A 13678-nucleotide genomic window follows, 5' to 3' on the forward strand; every position below is an offset into this window, starting at 1 on the left:
AATCTACTCCAGGATCAACCTAACCCTTCCTTCCCTTGTACCCTCTCTCTTTCTTTCATCCATGTGCCTATCGAAGAATCTCCGAAATATTGCTAGCATAGCGGAGTCTCAGACCAGAGGGCACAGGCTCAGAATACAACAGAGAAACGCAGGAATTTCTTTAGCCAGAGGGTAGTGAATTAGTGGAATTCATTGCCACAGGTAGCTGTGGAGGCCAAACCATTGGCTATATTTAAAGCGGGGGTTGATAGGTAATTGGTTAGTCAGTGTGTCGAAGGTTACAATGAGAATGCAGGAGAATGAGGTTGAGTGGGATAATAACTGGGCCATGATAAGATGGCCGAGCGAACACAATGGGCCAAACATCCTAATTCTACTCCCAAGTCTTCCTTTTCTTTTTGTAATTTAATTTTTATTGAAGTTCATCATTAAACAAACATTTCCATTAGATGTATTTCAGATATTGTACATATTTATCATATAATCATATTTGCCACAAATCTCCACATAATATTTATCTGAGGTATGCACCTATAGAAAGGAGAGGAAAGAAAGAACAAGCAAAAGGAGAAAACTATGTACAAAGTAGAGAGTGATCTTTTATTTTACAACATATTCATTGATTTGTGAGGATAAAATCAGACCTGTGAGGTGTTATGCAGTTGAACCATTTTTTCCAGAATGAATCAAATTGTTCCAACTTATGATTAACAGATGCTGTTATCTTCTCCATTTCGTAAATGTCCATTGTAATTTCCATCCATACATCTAAAGTTGGGCTCTCCTGTGATAACCATTTCCTGGGAAGAGTCTTTTTACCAGCCACCAGCAGTATCTTCATTAAATATTTATCTCTTTTCAACCATTCTTGAGGTATATACCCAAAGTATATGGTCTTACTCTCTAAGGGTACGTCTTGCAGGGCGTTATGTATCCCACTCTGATAGTATTTGATAATGGGGCATTCCCAGAAAATATGACAATGGCTTGCATTTTGATTTCCACAATTTCTCCAGCAAACAGGGACGTTACTATCATAATGAGATTTCTGAGAGGGTGTAATAAAATATCTTATCAAGTTTTTCCACCCGAACTCCCTCCATTTCTGTGAACTGGTACACTTCCATTGATCCCTCCATATTATTGTCCAGTCTTCCTCAGATATTATTATCCCTCCTTCCTTCTCCCATTTTGTTTTAATGTATGAAGTCGAACGGGTTTTAAGATTTGACAAGCCCTTATACATGCTTGAAATTTTATACCGAAATGTTATTCCAAACCAGACAGTATTGACTGATGTAAAGACGCTCTCTCTGGTGACAGTGTAGATTTTCACAGCTTGGCCCAGACTAGAAGGGCCGAGATGGCCTGTTTCCGTGCTGTAACTGTTATATGGTTTCTATAGTACGTTCTGGGAAGGTGGAATTTTACCAACTGCCTCAAGAAGTATGCCCTCTGCTGAGCCTTTTTGTTAATGCAGGAGATATGGTTCTCCCACATGGGGTCTGTCCTGTGGAATAATGATGACCTGGATACTGACTGTAGGGTTGGTGATGATGGAGGAGAGACCCATTTCTCCTGAAGTCAATAGGGCATCTCCAGGGTCTGCTGAGCCTTTCTGTTAATGCAGTAGATACGGGTCTCCCATATGGGGTCCTGTGGAATAATGATGACCTGGATACTGACTGTAGGGTTGGGGATGATGGAGAAGAGACGCATTTCTCCTGAAGTCAATAGGCACCTCCAGGGTTTTGAGTCACTCAGTTCCAAGTTGTTGTGATTGCACCAGGACAGCTTGTTTACTTCCTGATGGGACTGGGATTCATCACCTCTGGTGATTAGTCCAATGACAGTGGTGTCATCTGTAAACTTTCTAAGATAGATGACTGGAGACTCCGTCATTGGTGTCGAGAGAAAATGGGAGGGGGGAGAAAACACAGCTTTGTGGAACACCAGTGTTGAGTGAGTGGGATGTGGAGATGTGCTTGCCCAGTCACACACTGCCTCTTGTCAAAGTTTGTGACGCATTTGCTGATGCGACCTGGTACGGTAAGTTTGGAGCGATTCCCTTGGGATGTTGATTTTGATGACTAAATTTAAATCAATAAAAAGAATCCTAAGCTATGTACTGGAGGAGTCGAGGTGCTGTGGTATGAAGCCCAGACCTATGTTAACTGCGTATCCACAGATCTGTAGGCTCTGAGGGTGAACTGCAGTGGATTCAGAAGATTTGGATTTGGAGTTATGGATTTGAGAAATGACATGACCAGCCTTTCAAAAGGCTTCATATGACTGTTGTGAATGCAACTGGCTTGTACTTATAGAGACCTTTTGATTATTGACAGAAGAGTCATTTGGGCCCTGTATCAAGGAAAAGATTGGAGAGTGCCCAGAGGAGCTGGTGGGAGTGAAAGGTTTAACATGCAAGAACATTCGATGGCTCTGGGCCAATACTCACTGAAGTTTAGAGGAACGAGGGTAGTGGGGGATCTCATTCAAATCTATGCAATATTGAAAGGCCTAGATAGAGTGGACATGGAGAGGATGTTTCCTATAGTGGGGGAACCTAGGACCAGAGGGCATAGCCTCATAATAGAAGGACATCCCCTTAGAGCAGAGATGAGAAGGATGGAATTTTTTTAGCCTACGGATGGTGAATCTGTGGAATCCATTGCCACGGACAGCTGTGGTGCCAAGTCACTGAGTATAATTAAAGCAGAAGTTGATAAGTTCTTGATTAGTCAGGATGTCAAATGTTACAGAGAGAAGGCAGGAGAATGGGGTTGAGAGGGATAATAAATCAGCCATGATGGAATGTCAGCGCAGTCTTGATGGACTGAATGGCCTCATTCTGCTCCCATGCCCAATGAAACCCAGGTGATCTTTTATTTTTTGGGGACTGGAATAATAACAGATTTCGTGAAACATGCTGAAACAGCTTGAGAGACAGATTGAACATGTCTGTGAAGATTGTAGACAGATGATTAGTGCAATGTTTATGGAGGTGGGATGAATCTGTCAGAGCAGCAGCCTTCTTGATATTTTGCTCCTGCACAGTTTTCCCCTCTCCTCTTCCTGAGAACAAAGGGTGTGGGGCATTGGCGATGGTCTGACTGAACGGGCACGAGAGGGGACTTGTGTTCAGTTTGGGTCGCCCTGTGAACAGAGTGCAAAAGAGATTCTCAAGATGTTGACATGTTGGTTCCTTAAGGTTGTCATAGCCTGTTAGGGGTGGGGATAAGCTCCTACCACCCATGAAATCCTTCTGATGGTGTGTATTTCAAATAGCCTCTGCCAACCTAGCCCAGCTCCTGACCTTCACGTGTGGCTTAGCTACTAAACCCAGCAGGAGACGGGGCAAAGGTGCCTTAATAAAACCAATTGCTTTGGACAGATAGGGCTCATCATCCATGCTTGACAACTCAGCTAGGAGAAGAAGAATTCTGGTCTCGAACCTCCACTACCCACTCATGGAGAAGGCTTTGGGAGTAAACACCGAGGGAAAATGCAGAGCTGGAGTCGCTCCGACGTTGAGTTCGATGCTGACTGGCAACTGCTGTGATGCCACTGGTGCCCAACTACATTTGCTGTGCTTTGGACTAATCAGCAGCGTGAAGAGGGGAACTTGCCACATGGGCAACACCTGGCTCTCCATAGCATATTGCCCTGGCTTGTGCATCGCATAGACAGCGAGGGTGTAACATCCGTGGTCGACCTTCAGCACAGGAAGGCCACAATGACATGGCAGATTACGAATGCTGGAATCCGGAGCAAGACACATCTTCCCATCAGGTAGGGTGAGACTAGAATGGGAGGTCATAGGTTTAGGGTGAAAGCCGAAATGTTTAAAGGGAACATGAGAGGGTGCTTCTTCACTTGGAGACTGGTGAGAATGTAGCACGAGCTGTCAGTGAATGTGGTGGACGTGGGTTTGATCTCAACATTCAGGAGAGATTGATTGGGCAGGTGTGGTCCAGGTGCAAGTAGATGGGTCGGAATGGACTAGATGGGAAAAGGGTCTGCTTCTGTGCTCTGTGACTCTGTGACAAACTACTGGAGGAACTCAGTGTGTAAAGCATCATCTGCTGGGGTAAAGGAATTGTCCAAGTTCAAATCCAAGCTTAAATCTCATTCAACCATACATGAATATAGCCAAATGAAATGATGTTCCTTCATGGCCAAGGTACAAAACACATCACCAACAGCACACAGCACACTGCAATTAGTACATATGGTTATGATTTCAGGCAAAAGCAATATGGCCCAGGACAGCTGGTGGCCTGCTGGCTGCTGCACTGGACTCTGAGGCCAGTGGTCCCGGGTTTGACTCTGAACAGCTCCTTGCACACTCTCCATCAGTGCTGGGTTGAGCATCGAACTAGCAACTCGGCCTCATAACAAAGACAGACAACAATGCTAAAGCAACAGCATGATTGCATGGCAGGGCGCGGAAAGGCACAACTGGCGTGACTGTAGTTTGGTCTGGTCCACCGAGGAGTGGGGGGCAGCACTGACGTTTCGGGGAGAAACCCTTGCATCAGTCCTTCCCCCACACACTCATACTCGACCCACTGATCTCTTTCAGCAGGTTGGTTGCTATGAGGATGTTCTGAGGTCTCAAGGGACTGAACTATGGAGAGAGGTTGGGCATGTTAGGAGGTTATTCCCTGGAGCATAGGAGACTGAGTTAAAAAAAGAGTTTGATAAAACTATGAGGGAGATAGATAGGATGAATGTACACACCACAGGGCACAGGTTTAGGTGAGGGGAATGAGATTTTAAGGGGACCTGAGGGGCAACTTTTTCCATCCAGAGTATATGGCCAGAGGAAGTGATTGAAGCAGATACAATTATAGTGTGTTTGCGCAGATATATGTATAAGAAAGGTTCAGAGGTATATGGACAAAGGTCCACAGGCAAATGGGACTAGCTTAGGTAGGTTCAAAGTAAACTTGTTATCAAAATACATTCATATCACCATATCCTCATAGTCAGGTTTATTACCACTGGCATGAGTTGTGAAATTTGTTGTCTTTGCCACAGCAGTTCAATGCAATACACACTAACAGAAAAAAAACTGTGAATTATAGTTATAAAAGATAGTTAAATAAGCAGCACAAAACCAGAAATAAAAAAGTAGTGAGGTCATCTTCAGAAACTCAGAGATCAGATGGCAGAGGGGAAGAAGCTGTTCCTGAATCACAAAGTGTGTGCCTTCAGGCTTCCTGACAGTAACAATGAGAACCTGGGTGATGAGGGTCCTTAATGTTTGACACTGCCTTCCTTGAAGATACCCGGGTACTACAGAGGTTAGTCCCCATGATGGAACTGAGTAAGTTTATAACCCCCGCAGCTTGCTTCAACCCCGTGCAGTCATCCCCCACCCCCAGGATGCAGCAGGTTAGAATACTACTACCCTGAAATTTATTTCTTGTAGGCATTCACAGTTGATAGAAACGCAATAGAAACAATGAAAAACTGAACAACAAAGGCAGACAAACAAGAGAAAAAAGCAAAATAATAATAATAAATAAGTAAGTTATAAATACTGAGAACCTGAGATGTGGAGAACTTGAGCCAATAGGTTGTGGAAAGATTTCAGTGTTGAGCTAAGTGGTTAGCCCCTCTTTTCAACAGCTTGACGGTGAGAGTAACAACTATTCCTGAACTTGGTGATGTGGGTCCTGCAGCTCCTGGACCTTCTTCCTGATGGCACCAGTGAGGAGAGAGGTGGTGGAGATCCTTGATGATGAATGCTGCTTTCCTGTGACAATGCTCCATGGAGATGTGTGCAATGGTGGGTGGGCTTCACCCGTGATGGACTGGACGTTATCCACTACCTTTTCCATTCAAAGGCATTGTTGTTTCCATACCAGTCAGGATACTCCCCACTGTACATAGAAGCTTGTCAAAGTTTTCGATGACACACTGACTCAGTAAATATCTAAGAAAGCAGAGGCACTGCTATGCTTTCTTTATAATGGCACTGCTGGACATGGGAGGAACCCACTGAAATGATGAGACTGAATTTTAAGCTGCAGACCCTCTCCAGCTCTGACCCCCTGATGTGCACTGGCTCATGGACCTTCAGTTTCCTCCTCCTGCAGTCAATAATCAGCTCCTTGGTTTTGCCAACCTTGAGTGAGAGGTTATTGTTGTGGTACCTCTCAACCAGATTTTCAATCTCCCACTTATATACTGTATCATCACCACCTTTGATTTATTCAACAACAGTGCAAACTTACAAATGGCATTGGAGCTGTATTTGTGCGTACATTTGTGTATCAATAATATGGTCTGACCTTGGTCAACATCGACCAGTTGGGCAGAAGCGCCTGTATCTGTTCTTTGTTACTCTCCGTTTCCACATACTCACAGCCATCGGTGTGTAAAACCTTCCCTTTAAACCATTCCCCTCTCAACTTAAAACTGAGTCCTTTAGATTTAGACTCCCCTACCCTGGGGAAAAGATTCTGATCACCCATTTTATCTCCACCCATCATGGTTACATAAACCTGTATAAGGTCACCTCTCAGCCTTCTTCGCGGCAGGGAAAACAGTCCAAGTCTGTCCATCCTCTCTTATAACTCAAACCCTCCAGTCCCAGTAACATCCTCTCCTTATAACTCAAACCCTCCAGTCCCAGTAACATCCTCTCTTTATAACTCAAACCCTCCAGTCCCAGTAACATCCTCTTCTTATAACTCAAAACCTCCAGTCCCAGGAAAATCCTCTCCTTATAACTCAAACCATCCAGTCCCAGTAACATCCTCTCCTTATAACTCAAACCCTCCAGTCCCGGTAACAACCTCTCCTTATAACTCAAACCCTCCAGTCCCAGTAACATCCTCTCCTTAAAACTCCAGTCCCAGTAACATCCTCTCTTATAACTCAAACCCTCATACCCCAGTAACATCCTCTCCTTATAACTCAAACCCTCCAGACCCAGTCTGTCCATCCCCTCCTTATAACTAAAAATCCTACAGTCCCAGTAACATCCTCTCCTTAAAACTCAAACACTACAGTCCCAGTAACATCCTCTCCTTATAACTCAAACACTCCAGTCCCAGTAAAATCCTCTTCTTATAACTCAATCCCTCCAGTCCCAGTCTGTCCATCCCCTCCTTATAACTCAAACGCCCCAGTCCCAGTAACATCCTCTCAGTATAACTCAAACCCTCCAGCCAAGTAACATCCTCTCTGAATAACTCAAACTCTCCAGGTAAATAACATCCTCTCCTTATAACTCAAACCCTCCAGTCCCCGTCTATCAATCCAATACTTATAACTCAAACACTCCAGTCCCAGTAACATCCTCTCCTTATAAATGAAACCCTCCAGACCCAGTCTGTCCATCCCGTCCTTATAACTCAAACCCCCAGGTCCCAGTAACATACTCCCCTTGTAACTCAAACCCTACAGTCCCAGAAACATCCTCTCCTTAAACCTACAGTCCCAGTAACATCCTCTCAGTATAACTGAAACCCTACAGTCCCAGAAACATCCTCTCCTTAAACCTACAGTCCCAGTAACATCCTCTCCTTATGACGCAAACCCTCCTCTCCCAGTAATATCCGCTCCTTATAACGCAAACCCTCCAGACCCAGTAACATCCTCCCCTTATAACTCAAACCCTCTAGTCCCGCTAGCATTATCTCCTTATAACTCAAAAACTACAGTCCCAGTAACATGCTCTCCTTATAACTCTAACCCTCCAGTCCCAGTAACATCCTCTTCGTAAAACTCACTCCCTCCAGTCCCAGCAACATCCTCTCCTTAAACCTACAGTCCCAGTAACATCAGCTACTTATAACTCAAACACTCCAGTCCCAGTAACATGCTCTCCTTATAACTCAAACCCTCCAGTCCTAATAACATACTCTCCGTATAGCACAAACCCTCCAGTCCCAGAAAAATCCTCTCCTTATAACTCAAACCCTCCAGCCAAGTAAAATCCTCTCCTTATAACTCAAACCCTCCAGTCTCAGTAACATCCTCTCCTTATATCTCAAACCCTCCAGTTCCAGTGACATGCTCTCCTGATAACGCAAACCGTCCTGACCCTGTAATATCCTCTCCTTAAAACGCAAACCCTCCAGTCCCAGTAACATCCTCTCCTCATAACTCAAACCCCCCCAGACCCAGTAACATCCTCTCCTTAAAATTCTAACCCTCCAGTCCGAGTTTCATCCTCTCCTTATAACTCAAGCCCTCCAATCCGAGTAAAATCCTCTCTTTACAACTCAAACCCTCCAGTCCCAGTAACATCCTCTCCTTATAACTCAAACCCTCCAGTCCAAGTAACATGCTCTCATTATATCTCAAACCCACCAGTCCCAGCAACGTCCTCTCCTTATAACTCAAACCCTCCAGTCCTAGTAACATCCTCTCCTTATACCTCAAACCCTCAAGCCAAGTACCATCCTCTCCTTATAACTCAAATGCTCCTGTCCCAGTAATATCCCTCCTTATAACTCAAACACTCCAGTCACAGTAACATCCTCCCCTTATAACTCAAACCCTCCAGTCCCACTAGCATCCTCTACTTATAACTCAAACACAACAGTCCCTGTAACATCCCTTCCTTATAACTCAAACACTCCAGTCCCAGTAACATCCTATACTTATAACGCAAACCCTCCAGTCCCCGTCTATCCATCCTCTGCTTATAACACAACCCTCCAGTCTCAGCAATCCTCTCCTTATAACTCAAACCCTCCGGTCCCAGTAACATCCTATTTTATAACTCAAACATTCCAGTCCCAGTAACATCTTCTCCTTATAACTTAAACCCTCCAGTCGCAGTAACATCCTCTCCTTATAACTCAATCCCTCCAGACCCGGTCGGTCCATCCCCTCCTTATAACTCAAACCCCCCAGTCCCAGTAACATACTCCCCTTGTAACTCAAACCCTCCAGTCCCAGAAACATACTCTCCTTAAACCTGCAGTCCCAGTAACATCCTCTCCTTAAAATTCTAACCCTCCAGTCCTAGTTTCATCCTCTCCTTATAACTCAAACCCTCCAATCCGAGTAAAATCATCTCTTTACAACTCAAACCCTCCAGTCCCAGTCTATCCATCCTCTCCTTATACCTCAAACTCTCCAGTCCCAGTAACATCCTCTCCTTATAACTCAAGCCCTCCAGTCCCAGCATCATCCTCTGCTTATAACTCAAGCCCTCCAGTCCCAGCAGCATCCTCTCCTTACAATGCAAACTCTCCAGTCCCAGTAACATACTCTACTTATAACTCATTCCCTCCAGTCCCAGTGACGTCCTCTCCATATAATTCAAAACATCCAGTCCCAGCAACATCCTCTCCTTATAATGCAAACTCTCCAGTCCCAGTAACATCCTCTCCTTAAACCTCTAGTCCCAATAACATACTCTTCTTATAACTAATACCCTCCATTCCCAGTAACATCCTCTCCTCATAACTGAAATCCTCCAGCGCCCGTAACATCCTCCCTTATAACTCAAACCCTCCTGTCCCAGTAACATCCTCTCCTTATAAATCAAACCCTCCTGTCCAAGTAAGGTCCTCTCCTTATAATTCAAACCCTCCCGTCCCAGTAACATCCTCTCCTCATAACTGAAACCCTCCGGTCCCAGTCAAATCCCCTCCTTATAACTCAAACGCTCCAGTCCCAGGAACATCCTCTCCTTAAAACTCCAGTCCCAGTAACATCCTCTCCTTATAACTCAAACCCGCCAGTCCCAGCAACATCTACTCCATTAATCTCCAATCCCAGCAACATACTCTCCTCATGACTGATACCCTCCGACCCAGTCAAATCCCCTCCTTATAACTGAAACCCTCCAGTCACTGTAACATCCTCTCCTTATAACTCAAACCCTCCAGTCACTGTAACATCCTCTCCTTATAACTCAAACCCTCCAGTCCCAGCAGTATCCTCTCCTTATAACTCAAACCATCCAGTCCCAGTAACATCCACTCCTTATAACACAAACCATCCAGTCCCAGTAACATCCACTCCTTATAACTCAAACCCTCCAGTCCCAGTAACATCCTCTCCTTATAACTCAAACCCTCCAGTCCCAGCAGTATCCTCTCCTTATAACTCAAACCATCCAGTCCCAGTAACATCCACTCCTTATAACACAAACCATCCAGTCCCAGTAACATCCACTCCTTATAACTCAAACCCTCCAGTCCCAGTAACATCCTCTCCTTATAACTCAAACCCTCCAGTCCCAGCAGTATCCTCTCCTTATAACTCAAACCATCCAGTCCCAGTAACATCCACTCCTTATAACACAAACCATCCAGTCCCAGTAACATCCACTCCTTATAACTCAAACCCTCCAGTCCCAGTAACATCCTCTCCTTATAACTCAAACCCTCCAGTCACTGTAACATCCTCTCCTTATAACTCAAACCCTCCAGTCCCAGTCTATCCTTCCTCTCCTTACAACTCAAACCCTCCAATCCCAGTAACATCCTCTCCATATAACTCAAACCACCCATTCCCAGTAACATCCTCCCTTTGTAACTCAAACCCTCCAGTCCCAGAAACATCCTTTCCTTAAACCTACAGTCCCAGTAACACCAGCTCTTTATAACTCAAACACTCCAGTCCCAGTAACATCCTCTGCTTATAACGTAAACCCTCCAGTCCCAGTAACATCCTCTCCTTCTAACTCAAACCCTCCAGTCCCAGTATATCCATCCTCTCCTTATAACTCAAACCCTCCAGTCCCGGTAACATCCTCTCCTTATAACTCAAACCCTCCAGTCCCAGTAACATCCTCTCCTTATAACTGAAACCCTCCTGTCCCAGTAACATCCTCTCCTTATAACTCAAACCCTCCAGTCCCAGTAACATCCTCTCCTTATAACTCAACCCTACAGTACCAGTAATATCCTCTCCTTATAACTCAAACCCCCCAGTCCCAGTAACATCCTCTCCTTATAACTCAAGCCCTCAAGTCCCAGTAACATCCTCTGCTTATAACTCAAACCCTCCAGTCGCAGTCTATCCTTCCTCTCCTTATAACTCAAACCCTCCAGTCCCGGTGACATCCTCTCCATATAACTCAAACCCTACAGTCCCAGTAACGTTCTCTCCTTATAACTCAAACCCTCCAGTTCCAGCAACATCCTCTCCTTATAACTCAAACCCTCCAGTCCCAGGAACATCCTCTCCTTATAACTCAAACCCTCCAGTCCCAGTAACATCCTCTCCTTACAACTCAAACCCACCAGTCCCAGTAACATGCTCTCCTTATAATGCAAACTCTCCAGTCCCAGTAACATCCTCTCCTTAAACCTCTAGTCCCAATAACATACTCTTCTTATAACTAAAACCCTCAAGTCCCAGTAACATCCTCTCCTCATAACTGAAATCCTCCAGCGACCGTAACATCCTCCCTTATAACTCAAACCCTCCTGTCCCAGTAACATCCTCTCCTTATAACTCAAACCCTCCTGTCCCAGTAACGTCCTCTCCTTATAATTCAAACCCTCCCGTCCCAGTAACATCCTCTCCTCATAACTGAAACCCTCCGGTCCCAGTCAAATCCCCTCCTTATAACTCAAACGCTCCAGTCCCAGTAACATCCTCTCCTTATAACTCAAACCCTCCTGTCCCAGTAACATCCTCTCCTTATAACTCAAACCCTCCTGTCCCAGTAACATCATCTCCTTATAACTCAAACCCTCCAGTCCCAGTAACATCCGCTCCTTAAACCTCCAGTCCCAGTAACATCCTCTCCTTATAACTCAAACCCGCCAGTCCCAGCAACATACTCTCTTTATAACTCAAACCCTCCAGTCCCAGTAACATCTACTCCATTAATCTCCAATCCCAGTAACATACTCTCCTCATAACTGAAACCCTCCGACCCAGTCACATCCTCTCCTTATAACTGAAGCGCTCCAGTCACTGTAACATCCTCTCCTTATAACTCAAACCCTCCAGTCACTGTAACATCCTCTCCTTATAACTCAAACCCTCCATTCCCAGTAGTATCCTTTCATTATAACTAAAACCCGACAGTACCAGTAACATCCTCTCCTTATAACTCAAACGCACCAGTCCCAGTAACATCCTCACCTTATAACTCAAGCCCTCCAGTCCCAGTAACTTCCTCTGCTTATAACTCAAACCCTCCAGTCCCAGTAACATCCTCTCCTTATAACTCAAACCCTCCAGTTACTGTAACATCCTCTCCATATAACTCAAACCCTCCAGTCCCAGTAACATCCTCTCCTTATAACTCAAACCCTACAGTACCAGTAATATCCTCTCCTTATAACTCAAACCCGCCAGTCCCAGCAACATACTCTCTTTATAACTCAAACCCTCCAGTCCCAGTAACATCTACTCCATTAATCTCCAATCCCAGTAACATACTCTCCTCATAACTGAAACCCTCCGACCCAGTCACATCCTCTCCTTATAACTCAAACCCTCCAGTCACTGTAACATCCTCTCCTTATAACTCAAACCCTCCATTCCCAGTAGTATCCTTTCATTATAACTCAAACCCGACAGTACCAGTAACATCCTCTCCTTATAACTCAAACCCTCCAGTCCCAGTAATATCCTCTCCTTATAACTCAAACCCGACAGTACCAGTAACATCCTCTCCTTATAACTCAAACCCACCAGTCCCAGTAACATCCTCACCTTATAACTCAAGCCCTCCAGTCCCAGTAACTTCCTCTGCTTATAACTCAAACCCTCCAGTCCCAGTAACATCCTCTCCTTATAACTCAAACCCTCCAGTTACTGTAACATCCTCTCCTTATAACTCAAACCCTCCAGTCCCAGTAACATCCTCTCCTTATAACTCAAACCCACCAGTCCCAGTAACATCCTCACCTTATAACTCAAGCCCTCCAGTCCCAGTAACTTCCTCTGCTTATAACTCAAACCCTCCAGTCCCAGTAACATCCTCTCCTTATAACTCAAACCCTCCAGTTACTGTAACATCCTCTCCATATAACTCAAACCCTCCAGTCCCAGTAACATCCTCTCCTTATAACTCAAACCCTACAGTACCAGTAATATCCTCTCCTTATAACTCAAACCCGCCAGTCCCAGCAACATACTCTCTTTATAACTCAAACCCTCCAGTCCCAGTAACATCTACTCCATTAATCTCCAATCCCAGTAACATACTCTCCTCATAACTGAAACCCTCCGACCCAGTCACATCCTCTCCTTATAACTCAAACCCTCCAGTCCCAGTAACATCCTCTCCTTATAACTCAAACCCTCCAGTTACTGTAACATCCTCTCCATATAACTCAAACCCTCCAGTCCCAGTAACATCCTCTCCTTATAACTCAAACCCTACAGTACCAGTAATATCCTCTCCTTATAACTCAAACCCGCCAGTCCCAGCAACATACTCTCTTTATAACTCAAACCCTCCAGTCCCAGTAACATCTACTCCATTAATCTCCAATCCCAGTAACATACTCTCCTCATAACTGAAACCCTCCGACCCAGTCACATCCTCTCCTTATAACTCAAACCCTCCAGTCACTGTAACATCCTCTCCTTATAACTCAAACCCTCCATTCCCAGTAGTATCCTTTCATTATAACTCAAACCCGACAGTACCAGTAACATCCTCTCCTTATAACTCAAACCCTCCAGTCCCAGTAATATCCTCTCCTTATAACTCAAACCCGACAGTACCAGT

This window comes from Mobula birostris, unplaced genomic scaffold, assembly GCF_030028105.1.
Source record: "Mobula birostris isolate sMobBir1 unplaced genomic scaffold, sMobBir1.hap1 scaffold_714, whole genome shotgun sequence".
In the NCBI taxonomy this organism is placed as follows: Eukaryota; Metazoa; Chordata; class Chondrichthyes; order Myliobatiformes; family Myliobatidae; genus Mobula; species Mobula birostris.